General features: G+C 44.1%; 1 protein-coding gene across 2 annotated transcripts in view; it reads right to left on the reverse strand.

The window, feature by feature from the left end:
• Window positions 1-17,690, reverse strand: part of SLC39A14 (solute carrier family 39 member 14) — an 86,731-nt gene extending 69,041 nt beyond the window's left edge. The window contains exon 1 of one of the 2 annotated variants that reach the window (XM_073588925.1): window positions 17,633-17,690. The gene's annotated coding sequence lies outside the window, so the exon portion shown is untranslated. The remainder of the gene's footprint in view (window positions 1-17,632) is intronic. The other variant, XM_073588924.1, reaches the window with a different exon arrangement.
• Between the last annotated feature and the right edge of the window lie 522 nt (window positions 17,691-18,212).

An 18,212-nucleotide genomic window follows, 5' to 3' on the forward strand; every position in this document is an offset into this window, starting at 1 on the left:
AGTGGAAGACGGCGTTTAACACTCCTGAGGGTCATTTTGAGAGTCTTGTTATGCCGTTTGGGTTGACCACCGCGCCTGCCGTTTTCCAACATTTTATTAATGATGTATTTGCTCATGTCCTGGGGAGATTTGTGATTGTATACCTGGATGATATCCTCATTTATTCGAGCGACCGGGACATTCATTTGGAGCATGTTAGGCAGGTGTTACTGTTGCTCCGGGAGAACCAGCTCTATGCTAAGCTGGAAAAATGTTTATTTTTTGTCCAGGAGTTGCCCTTTTTGGGATATATTGTGTCCGCAGCCGGTTTTAAAATGGACACCGCTAAGGTGCAAGCGGTGCTGCAATGGGAGAGGCCGGAGAGTCTGAAAGCACTCCAGCGGTTCCTTGGGTTTGCGAATTATTATAGGAAATTTATAAAACACTTTTCGACTGTCGCCAAACCGCTCACGGACATGACAAAAAAGGGTGCCGATCTGGCGAACTGGCCTGAGGTGGCTATACGTGCATTTGAGCGTCTGAAGAATAGTTTTGCTTCAGCCCCCATTCTGGTGCAACCAGACGTGTCTAAACCTTTTGTGGTAGAGGTTGATGCGTCGGAGGTGGGAGTGGGGGCAGTACTGTCTCAAGGCTCGTCCTTGAGCGAGATGCATCCATGCGCCTACTTCTCCAAGAAGCTGTCGCCGGCCGAACGGAATTATGATATCGGCAACAGGGAGTTGTTGGCCATCAAACTGGCTTTTGAGGAATGGCGACACTTCTTGGAGGGGGCGGCTCACCAGGTCACAGCTGCAAAAACTCTTACTGTTTCTCTTATTCATTCTCGTCTCGACTATTGTAACTCTCTTCTAATCGGTCTCCCTCTTACAAAACTCTCCCCTCTCCAATCTGTCTTGAATGCTGCAGCCAGGATCATATTCCTCACCAATCGTTACACCGATGCCTCTACCTTGTGCCAGTCATTACACTGGCTACCCATCCACTCCAGAATTCAGTATAAACTTATTACCCTCACCCACAAAGCCCTCCATGGCTCAGCACCACCCTACATCTCCTCCCTTGTTTCAGTATACCACCCTACCCGCGCCCTCCGTTCTGCTGATGACCTGAGGTTAGTATCCTCAATAGTCAGAACCTCCCACTCCCGTCTCCAAGACTTTACACGTGCCGCGCCAATTCTTTGGAATGCACTTCCCAGGTCAATACGATTAGTCCCCAATCCCCACAATTTTAAGCGTGTCCTGAAAACGCATTTATTCAGACTGGCCTATCGCCTCAACACATTAACCTAACCTATCCCTGTGTGGCAGAGCCAAAAGTTTTACCATAACCAGGTTCCCAGCATCATGTTCCCACATGCTTTATGCATCCATTAGCCCTTTGTGTCTGTACTGTTACACACTTAACATTATGGCTGGTCCATACAATCAGGGCAACTGTTACCACCCACCTTTCGTGTCTACCTCTTTCCTCATAGACTGTAAGCTTGCGAGCAGGGCCCTCATTCCTCTTGGTATTTGCTATAATCTACTGTATGTGATTATTGTTATGCTGTAATGTCTATTGTCTGTACAAATCCCCTCTGAAATGTAAAGTGCTGCGGAATATGTCGGCGCTATAAAAATAAAATTTATTATTATTATTATTATTATTATCACCGACCATAAGAATCTGCTCTACCTGGAGTCGACCAAGCGTCTGTCTCCTAGGCAGGCTCGCTGGGCATTGTTTTTTACTCGTTTCAATTTTCTTGTGACGTACCGTCCCGGGGCTAAAAACACCAAGGCGGATGCTTTGTCTAGGTGTTTTCCGGGGGGAGAACCTCGGGAAGAGCCGGTACCCATCCTCCAGAAAGGGGTAGTGGTCTCGGCTCTCACGACTGAGGTAGAGGCGGAGATTGCCGAGGCCCAAGAGGAGGTACCACCAGGTCTTCCCGCCAACAAATCATTTGTACCCCTGCATCTTCGGCTTAAGGTGTTGAAGGAACACCACGATTCGGTACTGGCTGGTCACCCAGGGGTGAAGGGCACCTTAGAGCTGGTATCGCGTCGTTTCTGGTGGCCCAAAATCCGGCAGGACGTGGTCTCGTACGTGGCGGCTTGCATCACGTGCGCTAGGGCTAAGTCACCCCGAACCCGTCCTGCTGGCACGCTACAGCCTCTGGGGGTACCCAATAGGCCATGGACAGAAATCTCCATGGATTTTATCACTGACTTGCCAGCCTCGGCAGGGAACACGGTCATCCTGGTGGTGGTTGACCGTTTTTCAAAGATGGCGCATTTTGTGGCGTTGTCTTCTTTGCCCAATGCTAAGACGTTGGCTCAGGTATTTGTGAAGGAGGTGGTCAGACTCCACGGAGTACCGTCTGACATAGTATCTGATAGGGGTACGCAATTTGTGGCGAGGTTTTGGAAAGCTTTTTGCTCGAGGTTGGGGATCAAGTTGTCACATTCATCGGCGTTTCATCCACAGTCTAATGGACAAACTGAGCGCATGAACCAAAATCTAGAACAGTATTTACGATGCTTTGTGTCCGACAACCAGGAGGAGTGGTCTACTTTCCTTCCTCTGGCCGAATTCGCGTTAAATAATCACCGCCAAGAGTCATCAGGAGAGTCTCCATTCTTTTGTGTGTACGGTCAACATCCTCAGTTTTGTACCTTACGTCAGGGTGACTCCGGGGGTGTCCCGGAGGAGGATCAGCTAGGAGCCCAATTGTCATCAGTCTGGAGGCGGGTGAAACAGCGTTTGTTGAGCATGAGTGCCAGGTACAAACGGGTGGCTGACAGTAGACGCGTGCCAGGTCCGGACCTGTGTGTGGGTGAATGGGTGTGGTTAGCTACGAAGAACATAAAACTCAAAATCCCATCTTTAAAACTGGGTCCAAGGTTTATTGGGCCTTTCAGGATTTCTGCCATCATTAACCCAGTGGCTTATCGGTTGGAATTTCCTGCGGTGTACAGAATACATAACGTTTTTCACAGGGCTTTATTGAAAAAGGTGGTAGGCTTGGTGGACACGACGCCGATGCCACCTCCAGTCATGGTGGATGGCGATTTAGAGTTCGAGGTCGCCAAGGTAGTGGACTCTCGAGTAGTACGCCGTACTCTTCAGTATTTGGTGCACTGGCGGGGGTATGGTCCGGAGGAGAGGTCTTGGGTTCCAGCCTCAGACATACATGCGGATCGGCTGGTCAGTTCTTTTCACCGTCGTCATCCGGACAAGCCGGGTCCTATGAGTCTTGAGGGCCCTGGGGTCCCTCGTAGAAGATGGGGTACTGTCATGTCGGACGCTGTTCACACCACAGCGTCCGGCAGGCAGAGGTAGTTCCACCTCCAGCCACTATAGCCTCAGTGGCGCCGGCTTGATCTTCAGGCTCTCGGGGGTTAATCCTGCTGGAGACCAGGTTGGAAGGTTAGTCACGCCCACGGTCTTTAAATAGTCATACTGGCAAATGGGCGTCGCCGATTATAGCTTGTGTTTCATACCAAGTGGTTCCGGTCTGGAGTGGAGGTGTTGCAGAGAGAGAGAGATTCGTATCTGGTGTCGTATGATCCGTCGTTATCCTTTCTCCTTCCCATATTTGTGTTTAGTTGTGCCCTGTTCACATTACTGTATAGTCCTGTGTGTGTGCGGCGCAGTGCAGTTTAAGTTCTCCCTGTCTGTCATTATTTGTGTGGGAGCTTTGGTGTTGTGACTCCTCACTGGGTGGAGGGTGGAGGGTTTAGTGCAGGGCTGAGCAGGAGATAAGGAAAGGGTGGAGGCTCAGGCATTTGCACCTTCAGCAAAAACCCTGGGTTGAGGGTCAGACAGGGTTTTCCCTAGGTATAGGGACATCACAGGGGCCCGGGAATTACAGCCTTAGTTGAACTAAGCCCCCGTGACACCCTGGCACACACCAGAGACCTTCAGACACCTATATTTTGGCAAAGTGGGATGGATCGCTAAACAAGAAGATTTTGATGCCTACCAAAATAAGACATTGTTATCTTGGTGAAACAACCTAGGGAAGCTGAATAAGGTGGTTCATTGGATCCAGATCCCACTGATCACCATACAAGTGGATGCCAGCAAAAGAGAGTGGGGCGCCATGGTTTCCCAGACGTCCTTCTGAGGTCACTGGTCGGCCGAAATCAGCAGACAGGCCTCAATTTTTAGGAAATTGAAGTTGGTGGAAGAGATCCTCACAGAAGCAACATCATTGATTCAAGGTACCCACATGAAAATCTATTCCGACAATGTGGTAACAGTCACACACTTCCATCATCAGGGTAGGTTGATATACGAAGACATGAAAGGCATTTCAGCAAGAATATTTTCTTGGGCTGAAGAGAATCTTCTATCCGTATCAGCCCTAAATATAAGGGGAACAGTCAAAAAGCAAGCCGACTTCCTAAGCAGAAGGGATATCCACCCAGGAGAGTGGAATCTGAATCCAGAGATTTTTCCATATGTTAACCAAGAAGTGGGGTTATCCAAAGGTTGACCTTTTCGCAGGACAACAAAGCAAAGGTGACCCGCTATTTCTCACTGAAGTCAGACGATGCCTGTTGAGGTATAGATGTCTTCGCTCATCAATGGAGGTTCAATCTAGCTTACGCCTTTCCTCCAATTCCAGTTTTACCAAAAACTCTGCAAAAAATAAGGTTAGAGCAGACCAAAGTAATTCTGGTAGCACCCCTCTGTCCGAAAAGGAGCTGGTTCGGCACCATAACCAGCCTGTCTGCGTAATCCTTCCACCAGTGAGGGATCTCCTACACCAAGGGCCAATCTGCCATCCAGACATCGAGAACTTACATCTAGCAGCCTGTCTTCTGAATTCTCGATTCTAAAGGCCAAAGGTCTCTCGGAAAGGGTAATAAACATCCTACAAAAAGTAGAAAGTCAGTCACAAATGCCATATATCACAAGACCTGGAAAACATTTGTTTCATGGTGTGCACAGGATCTCTGACAACCTAACATCGCCTAAATCCTGGAGTTCCTACAGGAAGGCTTGGAAAAGGACTCAAACCCAGTGCCCTAAAAGTTCAGTTGGCAACATTGAGTTCATACTTCGACCAGACCATTGCCGAACATCTCTGGGTGAAACAGTTCATAACAGCAGCCAACCGCCTTTGTCCCAGATCGATCAATCTGGACCCCACCTGGGACCTTAATATCGTCCTTAAAGGGTTGACTCTTCCCCCATTTGAACCTCTACCATCAATAATGCTGGACACACTGTCCTGAAAAACAGCATTCCTGGTGGCAATCACAACAGCCAGACAGGTGGGGGAGTTAAAGGCTCTCTCAATAAATGAACCCTACCTGAGGATACTAGAAAACCGGCTGGTGCTCCGCCTTGAACCTTCTAACAGTACGTACTTAATCCTTTATTTTGTATTTTGTGGTTTGTTTTACTCACTCTGTGATCTCTTTCTATTTCAGCACTCTTTCCCTTCTGTAGGTAATTTGCACTCTGCTCTTCCCTGCGGTTCTTTAGGAGGAACGTGAATCGCATGACGGCCTTTCAGGTAGCATAGGTCAGTTGCCATCATCTAGTCTGAGGTTAGGGTTATCTCAGCTCAAGCAGGAACCACAAGGAACTGCGGGGTCAGGATCACTAGTCTGTATAGGAACCGGCAGGGTCAGTTGCAGTTGTGCCAATGTGGCTAAATAAGGATGTAAAAAGGGCAATAAATAACAAGAACAAGGCATTTAGGAAGCTAAAACAAGAAGGCAATGAAGAAGCATTAAAAAGTTATAGAGAAAAAAATAAAATGTGTAAAAAAACAAATACATTTAGCAAAAGTGGAAACTGAGAGACTCATTGCTAAGGAAAGTAAAACAAACCCCAAACTATTCTTTAATTATATAAACAGTAAAAAGATTAAAATTGATGGTGTCGGCCCTTTAAAGAACAATGAGGATGAAATCATAGAGAGCGATGCGGGAAAAGCAAATGTTTTAAATACTTTTTTCTCAACAGTGTTCACACAGGAAAAGGATTTGCCAGGGGAAATGCAGAGTGATAATATAAACTCCCCATTAAGTATTACCTGCCTAACCCAGGAAGAAGTGCAGAACCGCCTTAGTAAGATTAAAATTGACAAATCACCAGGCCCTGATGGCATTCACCCTCGGGTATTAAGGGAGTTAAGTAATGTGATAGACAGGCCTCTATTCCTTATATTTAAAGACTCTACAGAAACAGGGTCTGTTCCTTTTGATTGGCGGCAAGCAAATGTGGTACCGATATTTAAAAAGGGGTGTAAAAGGGAACCTGGAAACTATAGGCCGGTAAGCTTAACATCTGTTGTGGGTAAAATTTTTGAAGGGTTTCTAAGGGATACCATTATGGAATATCTCAATGTTAATAAATGTTTAACTCCATATCAACATGGATTTATGAAGGATCGCTCCTGTCAGACTAACCTGATCAGCTTCTATGAGGATGTAAGCTCTCAAATGGACCAAGGAGAATCATTGGATGTCATTTATCTCGACTTCTCTAAAGCATTTGACACTGTCCCACATAAAAGATTGGTAAGTAAGATGAGAAAGCTTGGGCTAGGGGAAAATGTGTGTAGATGGGTAGGTAGCTGGCTTAGTGATAGAAAACAAAGAGTGGTTATTAATGGGGCATACTCAGATTGGGCCAGGGTTACTAGTGGGGTACCACAGGGTTCTGTATTGGGCCCCCTACTATTTAATACATTTATTAATGATCTAGTGGATGGCTTACACAGTAAAATATCAGTATTTGCAGATGATACAAGACTATGTAAGGTAGTTAACACAAAGGAGGACAGTTTGCAACTACAGACAGATTTGAGTAAATTGGAGAATTGGGCTGAAAAATGGCAAATGAGGTTTAACACAGATAAGTGTAAGGTTATGCACATGGGAAGGAGAAACAGATGCTACAATTACTTACTAAATGGGAAACTGCTGGGGAAATCAGACATGGAAAAAGACTTAGGCATCTTAGTCAATAAGAAGCAAAATTGGAGTGCCCAGTGTCAGGCAGCTGCCACCAAAGCAAATAGGGTCATGGGATGCATTAGAAGAGGTCTGGGGACACGAGATGAAAACATAATTCTCCCTCTGTACAAATCACTCGTCAGACCACACTTGTGGAATTGTGTGCAATTTTGGACGCCGGTGCTCAAGAAAGACATTACTGAACTTGAAAGGGTTCAAAGGCGGGCTACTAAAATGATAAATGGAGTTGGTTCACTACAATACCCAGAAAGGTTATCAAAATTAGGTCTATTTACTCTAGAAAAGAGAAGACTTAGGGGAGACCTAATATATATGTACAAGTATATCAGGACAATACAGAGATCTCTCCAATGAACTGTTTGTACCAAGGACTGTGACAAGAACAAGGGGGCATTCTCTTCGTTTGGAGGAAAGACAATTTCTGCACCAGCATAGAAGAGGGTTCTTCACGGTATGAGCAGTGAGGCTCTGGAATTCTCTTCCTGATTAAGTGGTGATGGCCAACTCACTGAACGAATTTAAGAAAGGAATGGATGCTTTTCTTGTGAGTAACAGTATAGAAGGTTACGAATAACATAATATTATAGGTAGATGGTTGACCCAGCTTAGGGGAAGGAATTTTTTCACTATGGAGAAAATTGGCTGCTACTCTGTGGGTTTTTTGCCTTCCCCAGGATCAACAATGCAGAACAGCTGCACTAAAAATAGGCTGAACTAGATGGACATAAGGTCTTCCTTCAGCCTTCAAAACTATGTTACTATGTTAATATGGAATATCTCCTGAAAAAAATGAATCAAGTAAAATAGTTTTTGTGTATAGAGCAGTCATATTAAATACAAAAAAACAAATGATAAATGATAATTTAAAGCAAGAAACAATGGGAGGGAAAAATAAAAAAAGCCTAAAGCTTGCTGTGACACTGGTATTGGCGCCCTTTACATTAAATTAGTATGGAATCACATTTTGACTCGCCTGTGGTAAATCATAAATGAGAATAATTGTCGGTCCCCATGTGACATGAATTGGCCAATGAATGATAATTTCAGTGTTTTAAAAAGCCATATGGTACACCCTGTTTCTTTGTCACAATAGTGAAGACAAAAGAGCTGTCTGAGGACATCAGAACTGCTATTAGTAAACACAAGACTTCAAAGGGTATAAGGCCATCTCCAAGAACCTTGGTATCCCAGTTTCAACAGTGGGTATTATTATTAAAAAGTTTGCCTAGCATGGAACCGTCAAGAACCTCCCTGGATGAGGGGGAAAGAGGAAAATTGACAAGAGATTTCTTCGAAGGGTGGTGCGAATGGTGGAAAAAAACACCACGTCAAACATCCAAAGACCTGAAGACCAACCTGGAACAGTCTGGGTCATGGTTTCAACAAGTACCATAAGCCGCTCACTAAACCAAGCAGAGCTTTATGGGTGAAGGCCAAGGAAGAAACCATTGCTGAAGAAAAGACATAAAAAGGAAAGACTGATCTTTGCCAAAGAGTACCTTGACAAACCACAATCCTGCTGGGAAAATGTCCTGTGGACAGATTAAACAAAAATAAAGTTTTTTGGCAATGTAAAGCAACACTTTGTTTACAGACAGCGCAATGAAGCTTATAAGGAAAAGAACACCCTGCCAACAGTTAAGCATGATGGAGGATCCACAATGCTGTGGGGTTGCTTTGCTGTATCTGGTACTGAAGGCATGAATCATGAAATCAGAGAATTATCAAGTGATTTTAGAGTGAAATGTTCTACCCAGTTTAAGAAAACTTGGTTTGAGTCGAAGATCATGGGTCCTCCAGCAAGAAAATTATCCAAAGCACACATCCAAAAGTACACAGGAATGGTTGAAAGAAAAAAATAGACTGTTTTAAAATGGCCATCAATGAGTCCTGACCTCAATCCCTTTGAAAATCTTTGGGGTAAGCTGAAATCTGCCATTGGGAAAAAGAACCCTGCAAACATTCAAGAGCTTGAACAAACTGCAAAGGAAGAGTGGGAGAAAATACCAGCTGAGAAGTGCAAGAAGCTTATTGATGGCTACAAGAAACGTTTGGAGTCTGTCATCAGTGCCAAAGGGTGTGCAGCCAAGTATTAATTAGGTGCGCCTTTATTGCGGCACATGCTGTTAATTCTGTTTCTTCTTTGAAATTGAAATATGTAAGTTGAAAAAACAATGTTTTATTGTTGTATTACTTTGGACCACTAATTAAAAAATTCTGAGGATATAACTTTGGTACATTTCCATTTATTTCTGAAGATATTGTACAGTCTATGAAAAAAATGTAGGATTGCCAATAATGGTGAGCAGCACTGTAAGCACCTGCTTCCTGCATCTACCCGGCGTTCATGTGTGCCCACTACTAAAGGGAATGAATATTCACTGCTCTCCGCTCCCATGGGCGTGGAGAGCAATGAATTTTCATTGATCTTTAATAGTGGGCACAGTAGTCACAGCTGCAAGCTTCCTGCAGCGGCTGGGCGATCACATGTGCCCGCTATTAAAGAGAATGGATATTCACTGCTCTTCACGCCCAGGGAAGGTAAGTAGAATGGTTTGGTTTTTAAAATGTTTTTCTGATGGGGATGGGGGCCATGCATGCCAGGATGGGTATGAGGGGGGCCATGCCTACCAGGATAAGGATGAGGAGGCCATGCCGACTAGGATGGGAATGAGGGGGCCATGCCTACCAGGATGGGGATGAGGATGCCATGCATGCTAGGATGGGGATGAGGGGTCATACATACCAGAATGGGGATGAGGGAGCCATGCATACCAGGATAGGGACAGGGGGACCTTGTATACCTGGATTGGGGACATATATATAGCAGGATATGGGATATTAGTACAGAATTGACCACATTTTTTGCTTTAATTTTTTTTCCAATTTCCTCCTCTAAAACCTAAGCGCGTCTTATGGTCTGGTGCATGTTGCTGTGGCTTTCCAGTGAATGTTGCTTTGTACATCTCTAGAAGTGGGTGCCTTGCCAATGTTTCACATCATGACACCCCATCCCAGTTTAAGGAGGTCCAGCGCTTGTTACCAGGATTCACCTCATTATATGGCATCCTATTTGGCAAAGTGGAGAGTCACTGCAAATTGTTTTGAATGGCCATTGTATAATACGTTGTTTCCAATACAGCAAGAGAAATGTGAGTGCCGCCCCCCCCCCACGGTGATAAAAGCTCATCCTGGTGGTACAGTGGTGGGACCCCAAGCAATCAGCAAAAGGAGGAAAATGAAACTTGGGTGGTTGCCGATACTTAAAAAAGGTGAAATCCTGCCAAAGTGTACTGTTCACCATTGATTCTGCTTTTTGTGAAGCTGTGTACAATGATATTTTAGGGCACCAGGGACAAGTACCAGTGGGCATACATGAAGGGTGGCGCTAGAATTTTTTTATTGGAATATTCCTCATCCCAGAGTCCCTATAATACAGATATGTAGGTACTTCACTTGACGCCAACATCACAAGTTTGCCTCATTTGATTTACAGCTGGTAAAGTACATTGTTTAGTGGCATGTACAAGTCTGGGAACCCTTGGTCAAAATTATTGTTATTGTGAACAGTTAAGTTGAAGATGAAACGATCTCTAAAAGGGCTAAAAGTTATAGATGACACATTTCCTGTGGTATTTTAGGCAAAAAAAATATGATGTCATTTTTTACATTTTAGAAAATTGTAAAAAGGAAAATGAGCCAATACAAATGTTTGGGCACCCTTGGAGATTTGTGTGCTCAGATAACTTTAACCAAGTTTTCAGATTTTAATTAGCCTGTTAGGGTTGTGGCTTGTTCACCATCATCGCTAGGAAAGGCCAGGTGATGAAAATTTCCCAGCTTTATAAAATCTCATCCTCCTCTAACCTTGTGCCAAAAAACTGCAGCCATGGGTTCTTATAAGCATTTGTCTAGCACTCTGAAAATGAAAATGGTGCAGGCCCACAAAGCAGGAGAAGGCTATAAGAAGAAAGCAAAGTGATTTCAAGTTGCCCTTTCCTCAGTTTGAAATGTAATTAAGAAATGGCAGTTAACAGGATCAGTGGAGGTCAAGATAAGGTCTGGAAGACCAAGCAAAATTTCAGTGAGAGCTGCTCTTAGGATTGCTAATGAGGCAAATCGGAACCCGCGCTTGACTGCAAAGGACCTTCAGAAAGATTTAGCAGACTCTGGAGTTGTGGTACATTGTTCTACTGTTCAGAGACACCTGCACAAATATGGCCTTCATGAAAGTCATCAGAAGAAAACCTCTCCTTCGTCCTTACTATAAAATTCAGCATCAGAAGTATGCAAAAGAACATCCAAACAAGACTGATGCACTTTGGAAACCAGTCCTGTGGACCGATGATGTTAAAATAGAACTCTTTGGCCACAATGATCAAAAAGGTATGTGTTGAGAAAAAAAAGCACAGAATTTCAGGAAAATAACATCTCGCCCACCATTAAGCATGAGGGTGGATCAATCATGCTTTGGGGTTGTGTTGCAGCTAATGGCACAGGGAACATTTCTCTGGTAGAGGGAAGAATGGATTCAATTAAATTTCAACAAATTCTTGATGCAAACATAACACCATCTGTAAAAATGCTGAAATTGAAAAAAGGATGGCTTCTACAAATGGATAATGATCCTAAACACACGTCAAAATCCACAATAGATTTTAGGTTTTACAATGGCCCTCACAGTTCCCTGATCTGGACATCACTGAAAATCTGTGGCTAGATCTCAAAATATCAGTGCATGAAAAACGACCCAGGGAGCTCACAGAACTAGAAGAATCTTCCAAGGAAGAATGGATGAAAATCCCGCAAACAAAAATTGAAAGACTCTTGTCTGGTTACAAAAAGCATTTGCAAGCTGTGATAATTAATAATAATAAATTTTATTTCTATAGCGCCGACATATTCCGCAGCACTTTACATTTCAGAGGGGATTTGTACAGACAATAGACATTACAGCATAACAATAATCACATAGATTATAACAAATACCAAGAGGAATGAGGGCCCTGCTCGCAAGCTTACAGTCTATGAGGAAAGAGGTAGACACGAAAGGTGGATGGTAACAGTTGCCCTGATTGTATGGAACAGCCATAACGTTAAGTGTGTAACAGTACAGACACAGAGGGCTAATGGATGCATAAAGCATGTGGGAACATGATGCGGGGAACCTGGTTATGGTAAAACTTTTGGATGTGCCACACAGGGATAGATTAGGTTAATCTGTTGAGGCGATAGGCCAGTCTGAATAAATGCGTTTTCAGGGCACGCTTAAAATTGTGGGGATTGGGGACTAATCGTATTGACCTGGGAAGTGCATTCCAAAGAATTGGCGCAGCATGTGTAAAGTCTTGGAGACGGGAGTGGGAGGTTCTGATTATTGAGGATGCTAACCTCAGGTCATCAGCAGAACGGAGGGCTCGGGTAGGGTGGTATACTGAAACAAGGGAGGAGATGTAGGGTGGTGCTGAGCCATGGAGGGCTTCGTGGGTGAGGGTAATAAGTTTATACTGAGTTCTGGAGTGGATGGGTAGCCAGTGTAATGACTGGCACAAGGTAGAGGCATCGGTGTAACGATTGGTGAGGAATATGATCCTGGCTGCAGCATTCAAGACAGATTGGAGAGGGGAGAGTTTGGTAAGAGGGAGACCGATTAGAAGAGAATTACAATAGTCGAGAGGAGAATGAATAAGAGAAACAGTAAGAGTTTTTGTAGGGTCAAAAGTAAGAAAAGGTTGAATTCTAGAAATGTTTTTGAGGTGCAGATGACAAGAGCGAGCCAGTGATCGAATGTGGGGGGGCAAAGGAAAGCTCGGCCTCAAGTATGACCCCAAGACAGCGGGCATGTTGCTGGGGAGTAATAGTAGAACCACACACGGAAATGGCAATGTCGGGTATAGGTACATTAGTAGCGGGAGGAAACACAAGGAGTTCAGTCTTTGACAGGTTCAGTTTCAGATATAGTGAGGACATGATGTTAGACACAGCGTTTAGACAATCGCCGGTGTTTTCTAGAAAGGCAGGCGTGATCTCAGGAGAAGAAGCATATAATTGGGTGTCATCAGCATAGAGATGGTACTGGAAACCAAATCTACTGATTGTTTGACCAATAGGGGCAGTGTACAAGGAGAAGAGTAGGGGGCCTAGAACCGATCCTTGAGGAACCCCAACAGTAAGGGGAAGGTGAGAGGAGGAGGAACCGGCAAAAGATACAGTAAAGGAGTGGTCAGAGAGATAGGAGGAGAACAAGGAGAGAACGGTGTCCTTGAGGCCAATGGAACGGAGCATAGTGAGGAGGAGCTGATGATCCACAGTGTCGAATGCTGCAGAGAGATCCAAGAGAATTAGCATGGAGTAATGACCATTTGATTTAGCTGTTAGTAGATCATTAGAGACTTTAGTGAGGGCAGTTTCAGTAGAGTGTAAAGAGCGGAAACCGGATTGGAGAGGGTCGAGAAGAGAGTTATCAAAGAGATAGCGGATAAGACGGGAGTGGACCAGGCGTTCCAGGAGTTTAGAGATGAAGGGAAGATTAGAGACAGGTCTATAGTTAGCGGCACAGTTTTGGTCGAGGGATGGTTTTGTAGTGGATGTATGATGGCATGCTTAAATGAGGAGGGAAAGATACCAGAAGAGAGAGAGAGGTTAAATATTTTAGTTAGGTGAGGGGTGACAGCAGAGGAAAGGGACTGGAGGAGATGTGACGGAAATGGGTCACTGGTGCAAGTGGTTGGGTGAGAAGATGCAAGGAGCCTGCTTTCTTCTTCTGTGACTGGTTCAAAATCAGAGAGTGAGCTAGATGCAGTGGGGGAGGGAGGACAGTGCATGGTATGAGGTGATTGGGAGATAATATCCTATCGAATCTGGTCAATTTCTTCTTTGAAGTAATCATCATCAGGGATCATCAGCTCGGAGCTCCGTGGTTGGGGCATGTACTCTTGGGTTGAGTAGAGAATGAAAAGTGTCAAAGAGACGTTTAGGGTTATTGGACAGTGAGGTGATGAGGGTGTTGAAATAGGTTTGTTTGAAGAGGTGAAGGGCAGTGTTGTATGTTCTAAGCATAAACTTATAATGGATGAAATCTTCATGTAGATTGGATTTTCTCCACAGACGATCGGCGCACCTGGAGCACCGCGACAGGAAACGTGTTTGCAGGGTGTGCCAGGGTTGTCGCCATCTGTGTTGTGGTGTTCTGTTTATAGGGGTGCAAATTCATCCAGGGCACTTTGAAGTGTTTCATTGTAATGCTTCAATGCAGAATCGGGACATGAGAGGGAGGAGATAGGGGCCAATGATGACTGCAAGTTCTTCATAAGTTTCTGGGTGTTAATGGCCTGTATGTTTCTATAAGTATGGACAGTGGGGGTGACCTGAGCAGCCTGGCAGTTCTTGATAGAGAAAGAAAGAAGATTGTGGTCAGAGAGCGGGAGAAGGGAGTTTGCAAAATCATCCACTGCATAAAGCCGAGAGAAGACCATGTCGAGGGAGTTTCCGTCTTCATGTGTTGGAGAATTAGTTAGCTGCGAAAGGCCAAACGAGGAGATTAGAGATAAAAGGTGAGTAGCAGATGGGGAGAGGGGAAGAGCAATGGGGATGTTGAAATCTCCCATGATGAGGGTAGGGATGTCAAAGGAGAGAAAATGTGGAAGCCAAGTGGCAAAATGATCCAGGAACTGATGGGAGGGGCCGGGAGGACAATACACCACCACCACTCGCATGGAGAAGTAGAGTTTGACGGCATGGACCTCAAAAGAAGGGAAGACTAGAGAGGGTAGTTGAGGGATAACCTGAAAGGTACATTTTGGTGATAGAAGCAGACCAACACCTCCACCTGCTCTATTGTCTGATCTTGGGGTATGAGAGAAGTGTAGTCCCCTGTATGAAAGAGCAGCAGCAGCGGTGGTGTCTGACTGCTGGATCCAGGTTTCAGTAAGAGCCAGGAGGTTAAGAGAATTAGAAAGGAAAAAGTCATGAGTGAAGGAGAGTTTGTTACACACTGAGCGAGAATTCCAAAGTGCACAATTAAGAGAGACAGATTGCATGCAGGGAATATTAATAAGATTAGAGGGGTTTCTGAGTGTAGCAGTTGGGGGGTTTGACTTTCTATAACATGGGGGACCAGTGTTGGGAGCAATGTCTCCTGTGACTAGGAGAAGGAGGATAGAAAGAGTGAGCAGATGGTTAAGTGATTTGTGAGAGCGTCTCTTATGTTGAATGGTGGGACTGACTGGATCTGTGCAATTTAACAATGTGAAAAGAGCGTGAGTGCTATACATAGGAGAGGAAAGGAGCGAGGGGCCAATATGGATGGAGTGTAGAGAGTTAATGCCAGGGCGGTGGATGTGTGTGAGGGCAGCGGCCAGGATATAAATTACACAAATGCATATGGTATATATTTGTTGTAATCCAAATGTACAGGGAGTAGATGTATATGAATGTCTTACCTGTCTCCTGCCCTGTCTAACTGCCATGTTATAACTGCCAGTACTTTGATACATGTACTCTGATTACATGTGCATAAATGCTCCCCCAAGCCATGTCTGAATATATAGGAGGCTAAGGCTTAGATCTTTTTTTTTTTTTTTTTGCTCTCTCCCTTCTCGTTAATCAATCAAACTAAATTGAGACAGCAGGACCCAATAAAATGTTGTGGTCAGATAAACAGATTTCCAGCACTACATGGATCATAAAGCACTCTGAAAAGTTTCTTGACTTCACAACATAAGGGGAAAAGCAGAGTAAGTTAAAATAGCTATATACCAGATATAAGCTTGCATAGTTGAAAACACACATATATAGCATTCAGGATGAACTGCTTGCTGACATTGAATGGAGTTGTGAAACACAAGAGTTGATTCAGAGCAGAGATTGAAAGAGCTGGATAGTTGCAAAAGGGGGCTCTACTAGGTACTAACCATGCAGGGTGCCCAAACGTTTGCATTGTCCCATTTTACTTTTTCTAATTTTTAAAATTAAAAAATATATATTTATATATAATTATTATTATTTTTAGCTAAAATGCAAGGGAAATGTGTTATTTTTAATTTTAGCCCTTTTAGAGATCATTTCATCCTCAACTTGCTTAACTGTTCACAATAACAGTAATTTTGACTGTTGACTTTTACATGCTACTGTATTACTTCCTAACTAGTGTGTGTGTGTGCATCTCATCTAGAACCACTTGGTATCACTCTACCCCTGAGAAAGCCAAGCTAGGGTGGCGATACGCATGGAGTCTATGCCCTCGTCTCATTTTTTGTTTGTATATCCTTGTATAATCATGTTTATTATTTTTAGTATTTTTTTCCATCTTTTATTTCTCTACATCACTGCATACTCTGGTACTTGCATTATTGAATATTCTGTTTGTGCACATGCTAATTCTATGTTTGGTTACTGCTACTCTGCTTCTATCACTATTGTTTAGACAATATATGTATATTTGATTGAATTATGTACTTTTACTTTGTAGGCACATGAAATTAGGTAGTAGCTCCATTGTGATCACACCTATTGTTCTGTATCAGTAGTCTTTATTGTTCTTACATATGTGGTTTTGTTGTCTTCAGTTATAGGTGATCCCTTTGCATTGGCATACCTTTTTTTTCTTTTACAAACTTGTACTTTTTTGGTATGCCTAAAGGCCCCGTCACACTAAGTGACTTACCAGCGATCCCGACACCGATATCAAGGTGTCAGGATCGCTAGTAAATCGCTATGTGATCGCTGGTGAGCTGTCACACAGACAGCTTCACCAGCGATCAGCACAGCGACGCCCAGCGCCCGGCATCGCTGGCCATCCCTGTAAAAAATAGAATCAAAATAAAAAATATTGTTATTCTCACCTTCCGACGTCCCGTTCAGCCATCCTGCCTCTCTCCACGCTCCGGTCCCAGTGATCCTTTGCGAGAATGACCGCGAGATGTCACAGTCTCGAGGGATAACAAAGTCTCGCGGTCATTCGTGCAAAGGATCACTGGGACCGGAACGTGTAGAGAGGCAGGATGGCTGAACGGGACTTCGGAAGGTGAGAATAACTATATTTTTTATTTTTTTTATTATTTTTTACACCTGATCGCTGGTCTCCCGCCTGTCACACACAGCGATGCGTGCTGGCCAGCGGGAGACCAGCGACCAAAGAAGTGTCCAGAGATTTCTTCCAGCGATCAGCGATACCGGCAGGGGGGCCGCTCGCTGATCGCTGTCACACACAGCGATCTCGCTGGTGAGATCGCTGTTATGTCACAAAAGTTGTGACTCAGCAGCGATCTCGCTACCGAGATCGCTTAGTGAGACGGGGCCTTTAGGTAGATCCCATTTATTGGCTGGTACCCCCATCTTTCCCTTCTATACCTATGATAACGATAGCAGTAGTTATCGAGCTTGTCCCACAGTGATGGCCGTGACGTTCCTCCATTTTGCCCTCTGTGATATTAGCTGTCAGGATCTATGGATGAGTGACGCTGAAACATGAACCTACGAGAATCCAGTTTTCCTAGTTCTGTGCAGAAAACCAATAAAACAACACCCTGAGAGCGAAGTTTTCTGGCAGGTTGTAATCTACTATTATCTATAGGAATATACATAATGGAGAAAAATGCATGTAAAGCAACACGTATGGAGAACATACGCTCAGATGTGGCACTTACCTCTCTGCTGCCACCACTGATCGGATATTAGTCTAGGCAGGAGACTCAGTTTATATGAGGTCTGACGCTCTTATCACAGAGTTTTGGTATTTTGCACCATAATGGGATTATGATTCCACTTCTAAGGCGTGGAAGTTACTGATTAATAGTCCTAAATACAATCGATCATGAGCTCATGGAAAAATATATAATAAACAACATTGCCCCCGGTACACTTCCTATTAATATCAACAAGGAAAAAGGATCACAAAGAGGCAAAGAATAAAAAAAAAAATGTTTTATTAGGGCTGAGCAAAATCCATTCACCAGATTGCCATGGAATATGAAAACTTTCCCTAGTGATCTGTCTGCTCTTCTCAGCCTTGTATACAATTATCAACTAGGTGCTCCTAAATAATGTCCTCTAAATTCTTCTCCTGTTCGGACCACCAGCGATCAGCTGTAATCTGTGGGTAAATCTGGCACCAAGTGTTCAATTTTGCTGCAGCGCCAACGCAGGTGGAAATAAGTATTACAAAGTCATAATTCAAATCAAAGGGCTGTCTGTGTCATGAAGGATCAGACAGGTCCTCCAGATCAA

Source organism: Dendrobates tinctorius, unplaced genomic scaffold (assembly GCF_039654945.1).
Source record: "Dendrobates tinctorius isolate UK_male_01 unplaced genomic scaffold, ASM3965494v1 ptg000104l, whole genome shotgun sequence".
NCBI lineage: Eukaryota > Metazoa > Chordata > Amphibia > Anura > Dendrobatidae > Dendrobates > Dendrobates tinctorius.